This window comes from Budorcas taxicolor, chromosome X (assembly GCF_023091745.1).
Source record: "Budorcas taxicolor isolate Tak-1 chromosome X, Takin1.1, whole genome shotgun sequence".
Taxonomy (NCBI): Eukaryota; Metazoa; Chordata; class Mammalia; order Artiodactyla; family Bovidae; genus Budorcas; species Budorcas taxicolor.
The window spans coordinates 25,011,093-25,023,680 of NC_068935.1; positions in this window are offsets into that span (position 1 = coordinate 25,011,093).

The following is a 12,588-nucleotide window of genomic DNA, read 5'->3' on the forward strand; positions in this document are numbered from 1 at the left end:
CCATTTTAAGGTGTACAATTCAATGGTATTTAGTACATTCACAGTGTTGTGTAACCATCACTACTATCTGTTGCTACTTCTAGAACTTCATCATCCTAAAGGAAAAGTTCATACTCATTAAGCATAGATTCCTTTCTTCTTAAAGTCAAGTTAGAGAGCAGCAGTTCAGGCTGGGATAAAAACATTTAGCTGTGAAATAGCAAGCTTTCTGCTGAAAAAATATCAGGATCATTTCCAAGTTTCCCAGTCATTCAATTTCTTCCCTCTGCTGTAATGTTCAGGGTAGAACTGTCTCTTGAAATCCAGCCCCTAGAGCAAAGGCAGCCATTTGGAGAAGCCATTTTTTCTGGTCAGTCCACAGGCACAGACTGACAGCTGGAATTTAATAAACCAAGTTGGTTAAGCACTCATTCTTGGGGCTTCTCTGGTGTTCAGTGGTTAGGAATCTGCCTGCCAAAACAGGGGACACAGGTTCGATCGCTGGTCTGGTAAGAGCCCACATGCTGCAGAGCAACTAAGCCCATGCACTGCAACTACTGAGCCCACACTGTAGAGCTGGTGCTCTGCAGCAAGAGAAACCACCACAGTGAAGTGCCTGTGCACTGCACCGAAGAGTAGCCCTCACTCATGCAACTAGAGAAAAGCCTGTGTGCAGCCACAAAGACCCAGTGCAGCCAAAAATATTAACAAAAGCCAAAACAAAACAAAGCACTCATTCTCGTCATGAACAAAGAGAATACCATTCAGAACACGATATAAGATTCTGTCAGATAGCTGGTGGAAATTTGCTCTATGATGCAGGAAGCTCAAGTCCAGTGCTCTGTGACAACCTAGAAGGGTGAGATGGGGTAGGAGGTGGGAGGGCGGTTCAAGAGGGAGTGGATATATGTATACCTATGGTTGATTCATGTTGATGTGTGGCAGAAACCAATGCAATATTGTAAAGCAATTATCCTCCAGTTAAAAATAAATTAATTTAAATTAAAAAAAGAGTGTTGAGTTAGTGTACTTTGTCATTAAGACCTTCCTTACCTACCTAAAATCTTAAAAACTCTGACAAAGCTTGGTATGTGTGGGCAGGGGTGAGGAGGAATCTCTTGTAGTTATTGCTTCAAAGGAAAGATAGAAATTTGTGATAAAACGTTAACTCATAATTTAGTGTTTCTACACAAGAAGAAATAAAGCACCTAGAATGCTGAAGAAATATTGCACAGCAGTGTATAAGGGGAACAAATGGAATGAGGACAGAATTGAATGAGGAAAGCTGAGATGTTTGAGCTTATGTCTTACTGAAGTTGAATGTAATGGAAGCTACAACATAGTCCACTGGAAGGTTTCTTCAATGGAGCAGCGCAATCCCATCTTCAATAGAAAGAGTAAAAGAAACTGATAATTGCTACTTCCCCAACAGTAACTGGGCAGGGTATTATCTGCAGAAACCCACCAGATGGTCTGAGTGAGAGGGAGAATAAGCAAGATAATGTGAGAACACAGATCAGTCACTTTTATTGCAGCATTTCTTGAAGTTTGATGGGAATGGCAGGCAGACAGCAAGAGGTTTTTAGTATGCATTTGATATTTTTCTTTTGGGAACCAATTTATTTTGATATTATACCTCAAACATCTAAATGATACACAGAACTGAAGTCTCTCAGCAGGCCTTCTTAGCTTGTCCCCAGAACAAGGTCAGATTCGATCTCTCAGCCTCTGAGATTACAACTCATTAGAAGGGAGGACAAGATGATTAACAATTTGACACAAATGGACCAAATATTTAAAAATATTCCACCATTTTGCATATACTTCTTGGAAAACGTCAGTAGGCAGAGGAGAGTATGATTTTCACTTTAATATGACTTTAATATGGTTTTTTTAATGGACAGAATAGTCTTAAATATTCCCCTTTCAGAATATCAGCAAAGAGGGTCTTTATATCTTCCCAGAAAGAATCATGATATAGGAATTAAGGTAGTCCTCAACCTAAGAAAATAGGTGGGCTCCAGTATTCCACTGTATGTTGGTTGCTTAAAATTTGTAATACATTTTTCTTTAAAGACAATTTGCAGAATAAGTAAGTACACAGGTCAACTTCAAAGCCTGGAATGAAATGCAATGCTAAATCTGAGGTCATGGTTTTGGGTCATGAAATAAAGGAATGAGAAAAGAGAGGGAAAATAAGAGATTATTTTTACCAGGGTGAATGATCAGTTCAAGGCAAAATTTTAAAACAAGCAAGATTGATCTTTGATTCGCGGTACATACCAGTGTCTTCTCAGCCACACAAAACTCAATGCCCTCAGGCTGCCCTGCATAGACCCCTGCCCACGACTGTGGGATTCCAAACAGACTTATCCTGCTATTTAAAATGCTGCAGGATCCAACGTTATCTATTGTATTTGTCTCTAATAAAACTGCCATATGTTCCTTTCAGAGAATTCATTTTATACCTCAATGTCAAGAAGAAAACAATCTGCTTTAAGTCACTTTTAATGTCTGGATGATCAATAATCCCTTTTTTGTTGACATCAATGCTTAAATTGCTCAAAGAGAATTCATGTTAATCCAAAGATATCACTAATTAATAGACTTCCTTTGTGTTAATAACATGAGGTGAAACTATTCGAGTAGTGTAGGCAGGAATTTTTTCAGAGCTGGAGGCCAACTAACCAAACAGGTTAGTTATTCCTGAATGATTCTCTCAGGAGACATTTTCTCTAAGATGTTTCAGATTTTTAGTTTCTTCCTCTCGTTACTTTTGTATTAAAAAACAAAAAGACCTTTTTATAGTGACATCATGACTCAGGCAGCATTGATGATAACATTAGAATCAGGAACTTAGGCAGAGATGAAGCCAGGACAGGAATAGTGATCCTGATTCATGAAAGAGGTGTTTTAAAAAGGAAAAATTTACTGTATCCCTTCTTAGGATCAAATTCACTAGTTTTCAAAATGAATTCAACAACACATAAGAGCAAGACATTCACTTTTTTTTTTTTTTTTGCACCAGCTTACTTTATTTAAAAGGTAAATTTAACTTTATTTTAAACTTAGTCCTAACCATGTACAAAACTGTTTCCTCATGGTTCACTTTTCACAACCCTTATCACTTTCTGGACCCATGACTGTGTTCTCGCATCCTAAAAATCCACCTGTAAGTCAGGCTTACTTCCTTTTCCCTTCACAAAATGCAATTCCATTCCTCATACCTTCTTTCCCGAAAACACACTTCCTACTACCCTTAAGCAACCAGGAACTGACTTTTATATTAGCATTTTATAGATTGGTGAGCATAAATATCAGTGATAATTTCTAAAACCTTTGCTTTCTTAGAACATTTTAGGATGGCACCAAACATCATTCATTTTTTTAAAATCCCAAACCTCTTTAGTTTCTCTATAAGAGGAAATTAGGATAGTAAATGTTTCAAAATCTTATTTTATTTGGAAATAGCTATTCAGCATACTTCCAACACTTAGTTCAGCACAACCCTTAGAAGTTCAAGTTACCCCAATCTGGAGAGAATATTTTTTAGACAGATATTCCTAAAGCATAATTATTCTTAATAGAGTTTATCTAAAGGCTCATAATTTCATTTACATTTTTTAGAAGTTTCTTCACTCAAGGTAATTTCCTTGCTGACAAGCTTGTAACAGATATAATATTTAACTTATATTAAACCTAGGTACAATGAAAATATTCTGCTTAATGTTAATTACTCTTAGACATGTCTACATTAGTTAGATCAACAAACATTAATATCAAGTATTTAATACTGAATATTTCCCAGTTCACATGAACCTGAAATTCATTTAGGTTAATTTCTCTTGTATTTAGAATTAGTTGATTTGTAAGTGCTAACTTTTTTTTTTAAGGTCAGTTTGATTAGAGCACATTTACAAACTAATCTCAGCAATATTATTCAAAAAAACAAAGACACACACTGAGACATCAGTTCAGTTCAGTTCAGTCGCTCAGTCGTCTCCGACTCTTTGCGACCCCATGAATCGCAGCATGCCAGGCCTCCCTGTCCATCACCAACTCCCAGAGTTCACTCAGACTCACGTCCATTGAGTCAGTGATGCCATCCAGCCATCTCATCCTCGGTCGTCCCCTTTTCCTCCTGCCCTCAATCCCTCCCAGCATCAGGGTCTTTTCCAATAAGTCAACTCTTCACATGAGGTGGCCAAAGTACTGGAGTTTCAGCGTCAGCATCAGTCTCTCCAATGAACACCCAGGACTGATCTCCTTCAGAATGGACTGGTTGGATCTCCTTGCAGTCCAAGGGACTCTCAAGAGTCTTCTCCAACACCACAGTTCAAAAGCATCAATTCTTCAGCACTCAGCCTTCTTCACAGTCCAACTCTCACATCCATACATGACAACCAAATTCGTCTGCACTCCCTGAGGAGGCAGATTGGTGCAAGGGGCTGCTGCTGGTACCAAAGCTCGGGTTCCTCATGGAGTCCAGTCAAAGGAAGGAAGTCCCCTCTGGGTCGCTTCATCAGTCGCCACAACTGTTGACTAAAAAAGATGTACAATTTGAGAGTTGTGAGTTAAGTTTTATTTGGGGCAAAATGAGGACTACAGCCTGGGAGGCGGCCTCTCAGATAGCTCTGAGAGACCACTCCCAAGACATTCACTCTTGTCTAAACCCCAATGAATCATCAGCAGTACAAAAACAGTACACACAGCATTTGACAATAATAAACTGTAAGATGATAGAATAATGTAGATCTTGTGTGAAACAGACTTGTTTTTCCTCCATGGGATGATTTTTGCCAGGATGTGCTGGAGAAAGTCATGAATAGGCAACATAAACATTAACACCTGAAAACTTGTGAGGCTAACACAGATTTCATTGGTGGTATGTGTTACTGAGCAACACAACTTGAAGTTTATTTAAAAAAAAAAAGGGAGAGCAATCAATTGCAATTTCTAGAAAAACATGATTGAAATTCATTTACTTAATGTCTTAACTCTTGCCAAATCCTTAAAACTTTGGTATCGAATAGAAAGTATAGATGAAGATTAACATTAAGCAAGTAATAGACAGGCCAGAGAAGTGGATAATATCTCAGAAAGTAAGCAGGAATGAAAGTTTTCTCTCCAAGGACCAATGGATCTATTCATTGTGAACTCTGGTTCTTTAAGCATGGCCAGTTTGGGGGAAAGTCTCAACCTAAATGGTTGTCCTCTGAGGACAGTTCTAGCTACTAGTAGATATTTTCCTTCCATTCTCAATGAATCATTCTGAACCTACAAATGTAATCTTATTAATAATAGACAAAATATATCATATATTAAGTATGTGCTGGGTTTGGCAGCAATTGTTTTACACATATTATCTCACTTAATTCTTATAACCCCATGAGATAAACACTTTAACATCTTCATTTTACAGATGAGAAAAAACAGATTTTATGAGATTGTGTCTTCCTGAGGTCACACAGCTGGTAAGTGGTAGAACAGAAATTGGAACCCAGATCTGCCAGAGTAAATCCATGCTCTAAATCCATGCCCTTAAAAGTAGATACAAGCACTCTAGCAAGTGTGCAAGAAGATTCACTTGGATGCTGGAAGTTAGTAATAAATTATCTATTTACATAAAAATAAAAAATGAAAGTTTACCAAGATTTAGTATTATAGGTTGACATAGGCATGCTCACTAGATCCACATGTCAGATAGTCAAACACTACATGTGGTATATGACATTTCAGGGAAGTGCAGGCATTTCAACATGTGGAGGGGAAGTCAGTAGTACCCTGTTGCTTTTGGCATACTGCCACATGTAACAATGTGTGTGCTCATTTTAGTGTATTTATGGATTATATTCAGCTTTCCTGGTGGCTTAGTGGTAAAGAATACACCTGCCAAGGCAGGAGACGAGGGTTTGATCCCTGGGTCAGGAAGACCCCCTGGAGAAGGAGACGGCAACAGATTCCAGTGTTCCTGTCTGGAGAATTTCATGAACAGAGAAGCCTGGCAGGCTACAGTCCATGGGGTCACAAAAGAGTTGGACATGACTCAGCACCTAAACAACAACAACAGTGGATTATATTATGCACTTTTGAATAGAAAATTATTTAAGAAAAGATTGATTATAGGATGTATTAATATGTAAGTACGAACAAACAAAATGGGGCTGACACTTCTAGTATCCGTTGTTTTTTTTTTTTTTAAATCAGTCATAAACAATGAAACTAATGGTACAGTTTATTTTGGAAGATGGCCAAGATACATTTAAAATTTCTTTTTTTCTGAAGTCTATGTGAAATTCAAATGTATACCTACTATCATTAACAATGAATTCCACTCTAAATATATATCAACAGTATGAACTGTTAGCAACTGATAGCATGAAGCCATATTGATTAGCAAAATGTTAAAAACTAAGCACTTTGAACATTAACATATATCCCAAAAAATACGTCAGTAATGTTCAAAATCATTGTTTCCATGCAATATTTAATAACATTTCCCTAAACTTAATCATAACTACTTAAAAGCCTCTTTGAAGTTTCTCAATATGTCTATGCCTATGACTTATAGACATCAACACAAATGCGAAGTGAACCATTCTTTTTTATATTTGTACATTTTTATTGAAGGATAATTGCTTTACAGAGTTTTGCTGTTTTCTGTCAAACCTCAACATAAATCAGCCATAGTTATACATATATCCCCTCAGTTTTGAACCTCCCTGCCATTCCCTGCTCCATTCCACCCCTCTAGATTGATACAGAGCCCCTGTTTGAGTTTCCTGGGCATACAGCAAATTCCCGTTGGCTATCTATTTTACATATGATAATGTAAGTTTCCATGTTACTGTTTCCATACATCTCACCCTCTCCTCCCCTCTCCCCATGTCCATAACTCTATTCTCTATATCTGTATCTTCATTGCTGCTAAGTCACTTCAGTCGTGTTCAACTCTGCACGACCCCATAGACAGCAGCCTACCAGGCTCCCTTGTTCCTGGGATTCTCCAGGCAAGAACACTGGAGTGGGTTGCCATTTCCTCCTCCAATGCATGAAAGTGAAAAGTGAAAGTGAAGTCGCTCAGTCCTGTCCGACTCTTAGCGACCCCATGGACTGCAGCCTACCAGGCTCCTTTGTCCATGGGATTTTCCAGGCACATTGCTGCCCTGTAAATACCATTCTTCTAGTACCAATCAGCACCATTTTTCTAGATTCCATATATATGCGTTGCTGCTACTGCTACTGCTGCTAAGTCGCTTCAGTCGTGTCCGACTCTGTGCAACCCCATAGACGGCAGCCCACCAGGCTCCCCAGTCCCTGAGACACTCCAGGCAAGAACACTGGAGCGGGTTGCCATTTCCTTCTCCAATGTGTGAAAGTGAAAAGTGAAAGTGAATTCGCTCAGTAGTGTCCGACTCTTAGCGACCCCATGGACTGCAGCCCACCAGGCTCCTCCATCCGTGGGATTTTCAAGGCAAGAGTACTGGAGTGGGTTGCCATTGCCTTCTCCATATATGCGTTAGAATACGATATTTATATTCTTTTTCTGACTCACTTCACTCTGTATAATATATTCTAGGTTCATCTATCTTATAAGAACTCACTCAAATGCTATCCTTTTTATGGCTGAGCAATATTCCATTGTGTATGTATGTGTACCACACCTTCTTTATCCATTCATCTCTTGATAGACATCAAGGTTACTTCCATGTTCTCAGTTCAGTTCAATAGCTCAGCCATGTCCGACTCTTTGTGACACCATGACTGCAGCACACTAGGCCTTCCTGTCCATCACCAACTAGCGGAATTTACTCAAACTCATGTCCATTGAGTCAGTGATGCCATCTAAAAATCTTATCCTTTTTCGACCCCTTCTCTTCCCACTTTCAATCTTTCCCAGCATCAAGGTCTTTTCCAGTGAGTCAGCTCTTCGCATCAGGTGGCCAAAGTATTGGAGTTTCAGCTTCAGCATCAGTCCTTCCAATGAATATTCAGGACTGATTTCCTTTAGGATAGACTGGTTGGATCTCCTTGCAGTCCAAGGGACTCTCAACACTCTTCTCCAACACCACAGTTCAAAAGCATCAGTTCTTCAGCACTCAGCTTTCTTTATAGTCCAACTCTCACATCCATACATGACTACTAGAAGAACCACAGCTTTGGCTAGACGGACCTTTGTTGGCAAAGTAATGTCTCTGCTTTTTAATATGCTGTCTAGGTTGGTCATAGCTTTTTCTCCAAAGAACAAGCATCTTTTAATTTCATGACTGCAGTCACTATCTGCAGTGATTTTGGAACCCCCAAAAATAAAGTCTCTCACTGTTTCCACTGTTTCCCCATCTATTTACCATGAAGTGATGGGACCAGATGCCATGATCTTAGTTTTATGAATGTTGAGTTTTTTTCTTTAGTATAAATTTATTTGTTTTAATTGGAGGCTAATTACTTTAAAATATTGTATTGGTTTTGCCATACATTGACATGAATCCGCCACAGGTGTACATGTGTTATCCATCCTGAACACCCCTCCCTCCTCCCTCCCTATACCATCCCTCTGGGTCATCCCAGTGCACCAGCCCTGAACATCTTGTATCATGCATCGAACCTGGACTGGTGATTTGTTTCACATATGATAATATACATGTTTCAATGCCATACTCCCAAATCATCCCACCCTCTCCCTCTCCCACAGAGTCCAAAAGACTGTTCTATACATCTGTGCCTCTTTTGCTGTCTCGCATACAGGGTTATTGTTACCATCTTTCTAAATTCCATATATATGCATTAGTATACTGTACTGGGGTGAAGATAATGGCAACCCACTCCAGTACTCTTGCCTTGAAAATCCCATGGACAGAGGAGCCTGGTGGGCTGCAGTCCATGGGGTCGCTAAGAGTCGGACACTACTGAGCGACTTCACTTTCACTTTTCACTTTCACGCATTGGAGAAGGAAATGGCAACCCACTCCAGTGTTCTTGCCTGGAGTATCTCAGGGACTGGGGAGCCTGGTGGGCTGCCATCTATGGGGTCATATGGAATTGGACATGACTGAAGTGACTTAGCAGCAGCAGCATACTGTATTGGTGTTTTTCTTTCTGGCTTACTTCACTCTGTATAATAGGCTCCAGTTTTATCCACCTCATTAGAACTGATTCAAATGTACTCTTTTTAATGGCTGAGTAATACTCCATTGTGTATATGTACCACAGCTTTCTTATCCATTTGTCTGCTGATGAACATCTAGGTTGCTTCCATGTCCTGGCTATTATAAACAGTGCTGCAATGAACATTGGGGTATACGTGTCTCTTTCAATTCTGGTTTCCTCAGTGTGTATGCCCAGAAGTGGGATTGCTGGGTCATATGAATGTTGAGTTTTAAGCCAACTTTTTCACTCTCCTCTTTCACTTTCATCAAGAGGCTCTTTAGTTCTTCACTTTCTGCCATAAAGGTGGTATCCTCTGCATATCTGAGGTTATTGATATTTCTCCCGGCAATCTTGATTCCAGTTTGTGCTTCCTCCAGTCCAATATTTCTCATGATGTATTCTGCATATAAGTTAAATAAGCAAGGTGACAATATACAGTCTTGACGTACTCTTTCCCAATTTGGAACCAATCTGTTGTTCCATGTCCAGTTCTAACTGTTGCTTCTTGACTTGCATATAGATTTCTCAGGAAGCAAGTCAAGTGGTCTGGTATTCTCATCTCTTTAAGAATTTTCAACAGTTTTTTTGTGATCCACACAGTCAAAGACTTTGGCATAGTCAATAAAGCAGAAGTAGATGTTTTTCTAGAACTCTGTTGCTTTTTCCATGTTGTAGCTATTGTAAATAGTGCTGCAGTGAACAGTGTGATACATATGCATCTTTTTCAATTCTGGTTTCCTCAGGGTATATGCTTAGGGTTCCTAGTTTTTTAAGGAATCTTCAAACCGTCTTCATAGTGGCTGTATCAATCTACATTCCCACCAGCAGTGCAAGAACGTTTGCTTTTCTCCTCATCCTCTCCAGCATTTATTGTTTGTAGGCTTTTTGTTGATGGTCACTCTCACCGATGTGAGGTGATATCTCATTGTAATTTTGATTTGCATTGCTCTAATAATGAGTAATGTTGAGCATCTTTTCATGTGTTTGTTAGCCATCTATATGTCTGCTTTGGAGAAATGTCTGTTAACGTCTTTTTCCCACTTTCTGATTGGGCTGTTTGTTTTTCTGGCATTGAGTTACATGAGCTGCTTGTTTATTTTGGAAATTAATCTTTTGTCAGTTGTTTCATTTGCTATTATTTTCTCCCATTCTGAGGGTTGTCTTTTCACCTTGCTTATAGCTTCCTTTGCTGTGCAAAAGCTTTTAAGTTTAATCAGGTCCCATTTGTTTACTTCTGTTTTTATTTCTGTTACTCTTGTTCTATGGGTCTATATTTCTGTTTTTGTGCCAGTACCATACTGTTTTGATGACTGTAACTTTGTAGTATAATCTGAAATCTGGAAGGTTGATTCCTCCAGCTCCATTCTATCTCAAGACTGTTTTGGCTATTTGGGGTCTTTTGTGTTTCCATATGAATTGTGAAATTTTTGTTCTAGTTCTGAGAAAAATGCCATTGATAATTTGATAGGGATCACATTAAATCTGTAGATTGCATTTGGTAGTTTAGCCATATTTACACAATATTAATTCTTCCTACCCAGGAACACAGAATATCTCTCCATCTGTTTGTGTTGTCTTTGATTTCTTTCATTAGTGTCTTATAATTTTCTGTGTACACTTCTTTTGTCTCCTTAGGTAGGTTTATTCCTAGATATTTAATTCTTTTTGTTGGAATGGTGAATGTGATTGATTCCTTAATTTCTCTTTTTGATTATTCATTGTTAGTATATAGAAATGCAAGTGACTTCTGTGTATTGATTTTGCGTCCTGCAACTTTGCTAAATTCACTGATTAGCTCTAGTAATTTTCTGATATGATCTTTAGGGTTTTCTATGTACAGTATCATGCCATTTGCAAACAGTGAGAAGCTTTAATTCTTCTTTTCCAATCTGGATTCTTTTTATTTCTCTTTCTTCCCTGATTGCTGTGGCTAGGACTTCCAGAACTATGTTGAATTATAGTGGTGAAAGTAGACACCCTTGTTTTGCTCCTGATCTTAGGGGGAATGCTTTCAGTTTTTCACCATCGAAAATAATATTTGCTGTAGGCTTATCATATATGGCCTTTACTATGTTGAGGTAGTTTCCTTCTATGCCCATTTTTCAAAATGGGTGCTGAATTTTGTCAAAGGCTTTTTCTGCATCTATTGAGATTATCATATGATTTTTAATACTACAATTTGTTAATATGGTGTATCATATTGATTTATTTGTATATATTGAAAAATCCTTGCATACCTGGAATAAACCCAACTTGATCTTGGTATATGAGCTTTTTGATGTGTTGCTAAATTCTATTTGCTTAAATTTTGTTGAGGATTTTTGCATCTATGTTCAGTGATATTGGCCTGTAGTTTTCTTTTTGTGTGTTGTCTTTGTCTGGTTTTGGTATCAAGGTGATGTTGGCCTTGTACAATGAGTTTGGAAGTGTTCCTTCTTCTGCAATTTTTTGCAAGGGTTTTAGGAGAATAGGCATTAACTCTTCCCTAAATGTTGATAGAATTCTCCTGTGAAGCCATCTGGTCCTAGGCTTTTGTTTTTCGGAAGGTTTTTGATAACAGCTTCAATTTCAGTGCTTGTAATTCAGTTGTTCATAATTTCTATTACTTCCTGGTTTGGTCTTGGAAGATTGAAGTTTTCTAAGAATCTGTCCATTTTTTCCAGGTTATCTATTTTATTGCCATATAGTTGTTCATAAGAGTCTCTTATAATCCTTTTTATTTCTGGATTGTCTGTTGTAATTTCTCCTTTTTCATTTCTAATTTTGTTGATTTGATTCTGCTTTCTTTTTTCTTGATGAGTCTGGCTAAAGGCTTGTCAATTTTGTTTATCTTTTCAAAGAACCAGCTTTTAGTTTTATTAATGTTTGCTATCATTTTTTTCACTTCTTTTTCATGTATTTCTGCTGGGATATTTATGATTTCTTTCCATCTACTAATTCTGGGTGTTTTTGTTCTTCTTTTTCCAGTTGTTTTAGATATAAAGTTAGGTTGTCTATTTGATGTTTTTATTCTTTCTTGAGGTAGAATTGTATTGCTATAAACTTCCCTCTTAGAACTGCTTTTGCTGCAACCCATAGGTTTTGAGTTGTCATGTTTTCATTGTCATTTGTTTCTAGAAATGTTTTGATTTCCCTTTTGATTTCTTCAGTAACCTGTTGGTTATTTAGAAATGTATTGTTTACTCTCCATGTGTTTGTGTTTATTAGCTTTTTTCTTGTAATTGATATCTAGTCTCGTACCATTGTGGTTGGAGAAGATGCTTGATACAATTTCAAGTTTCTTAAATTTATTGAGGCTTGATTTGTGATGCAAAATGTGGTCTATCCTGGAGAATGTTCCATGTGCAGAGAAGAAGGTGTATTCTTCTGCATTTGGATGGAATGTCCTGAAGATATCAATGAGATCCATCTCATCTAATGTATCATTTAAGACTTGTGTTTCCTTATTAATTTTCTGTTTTG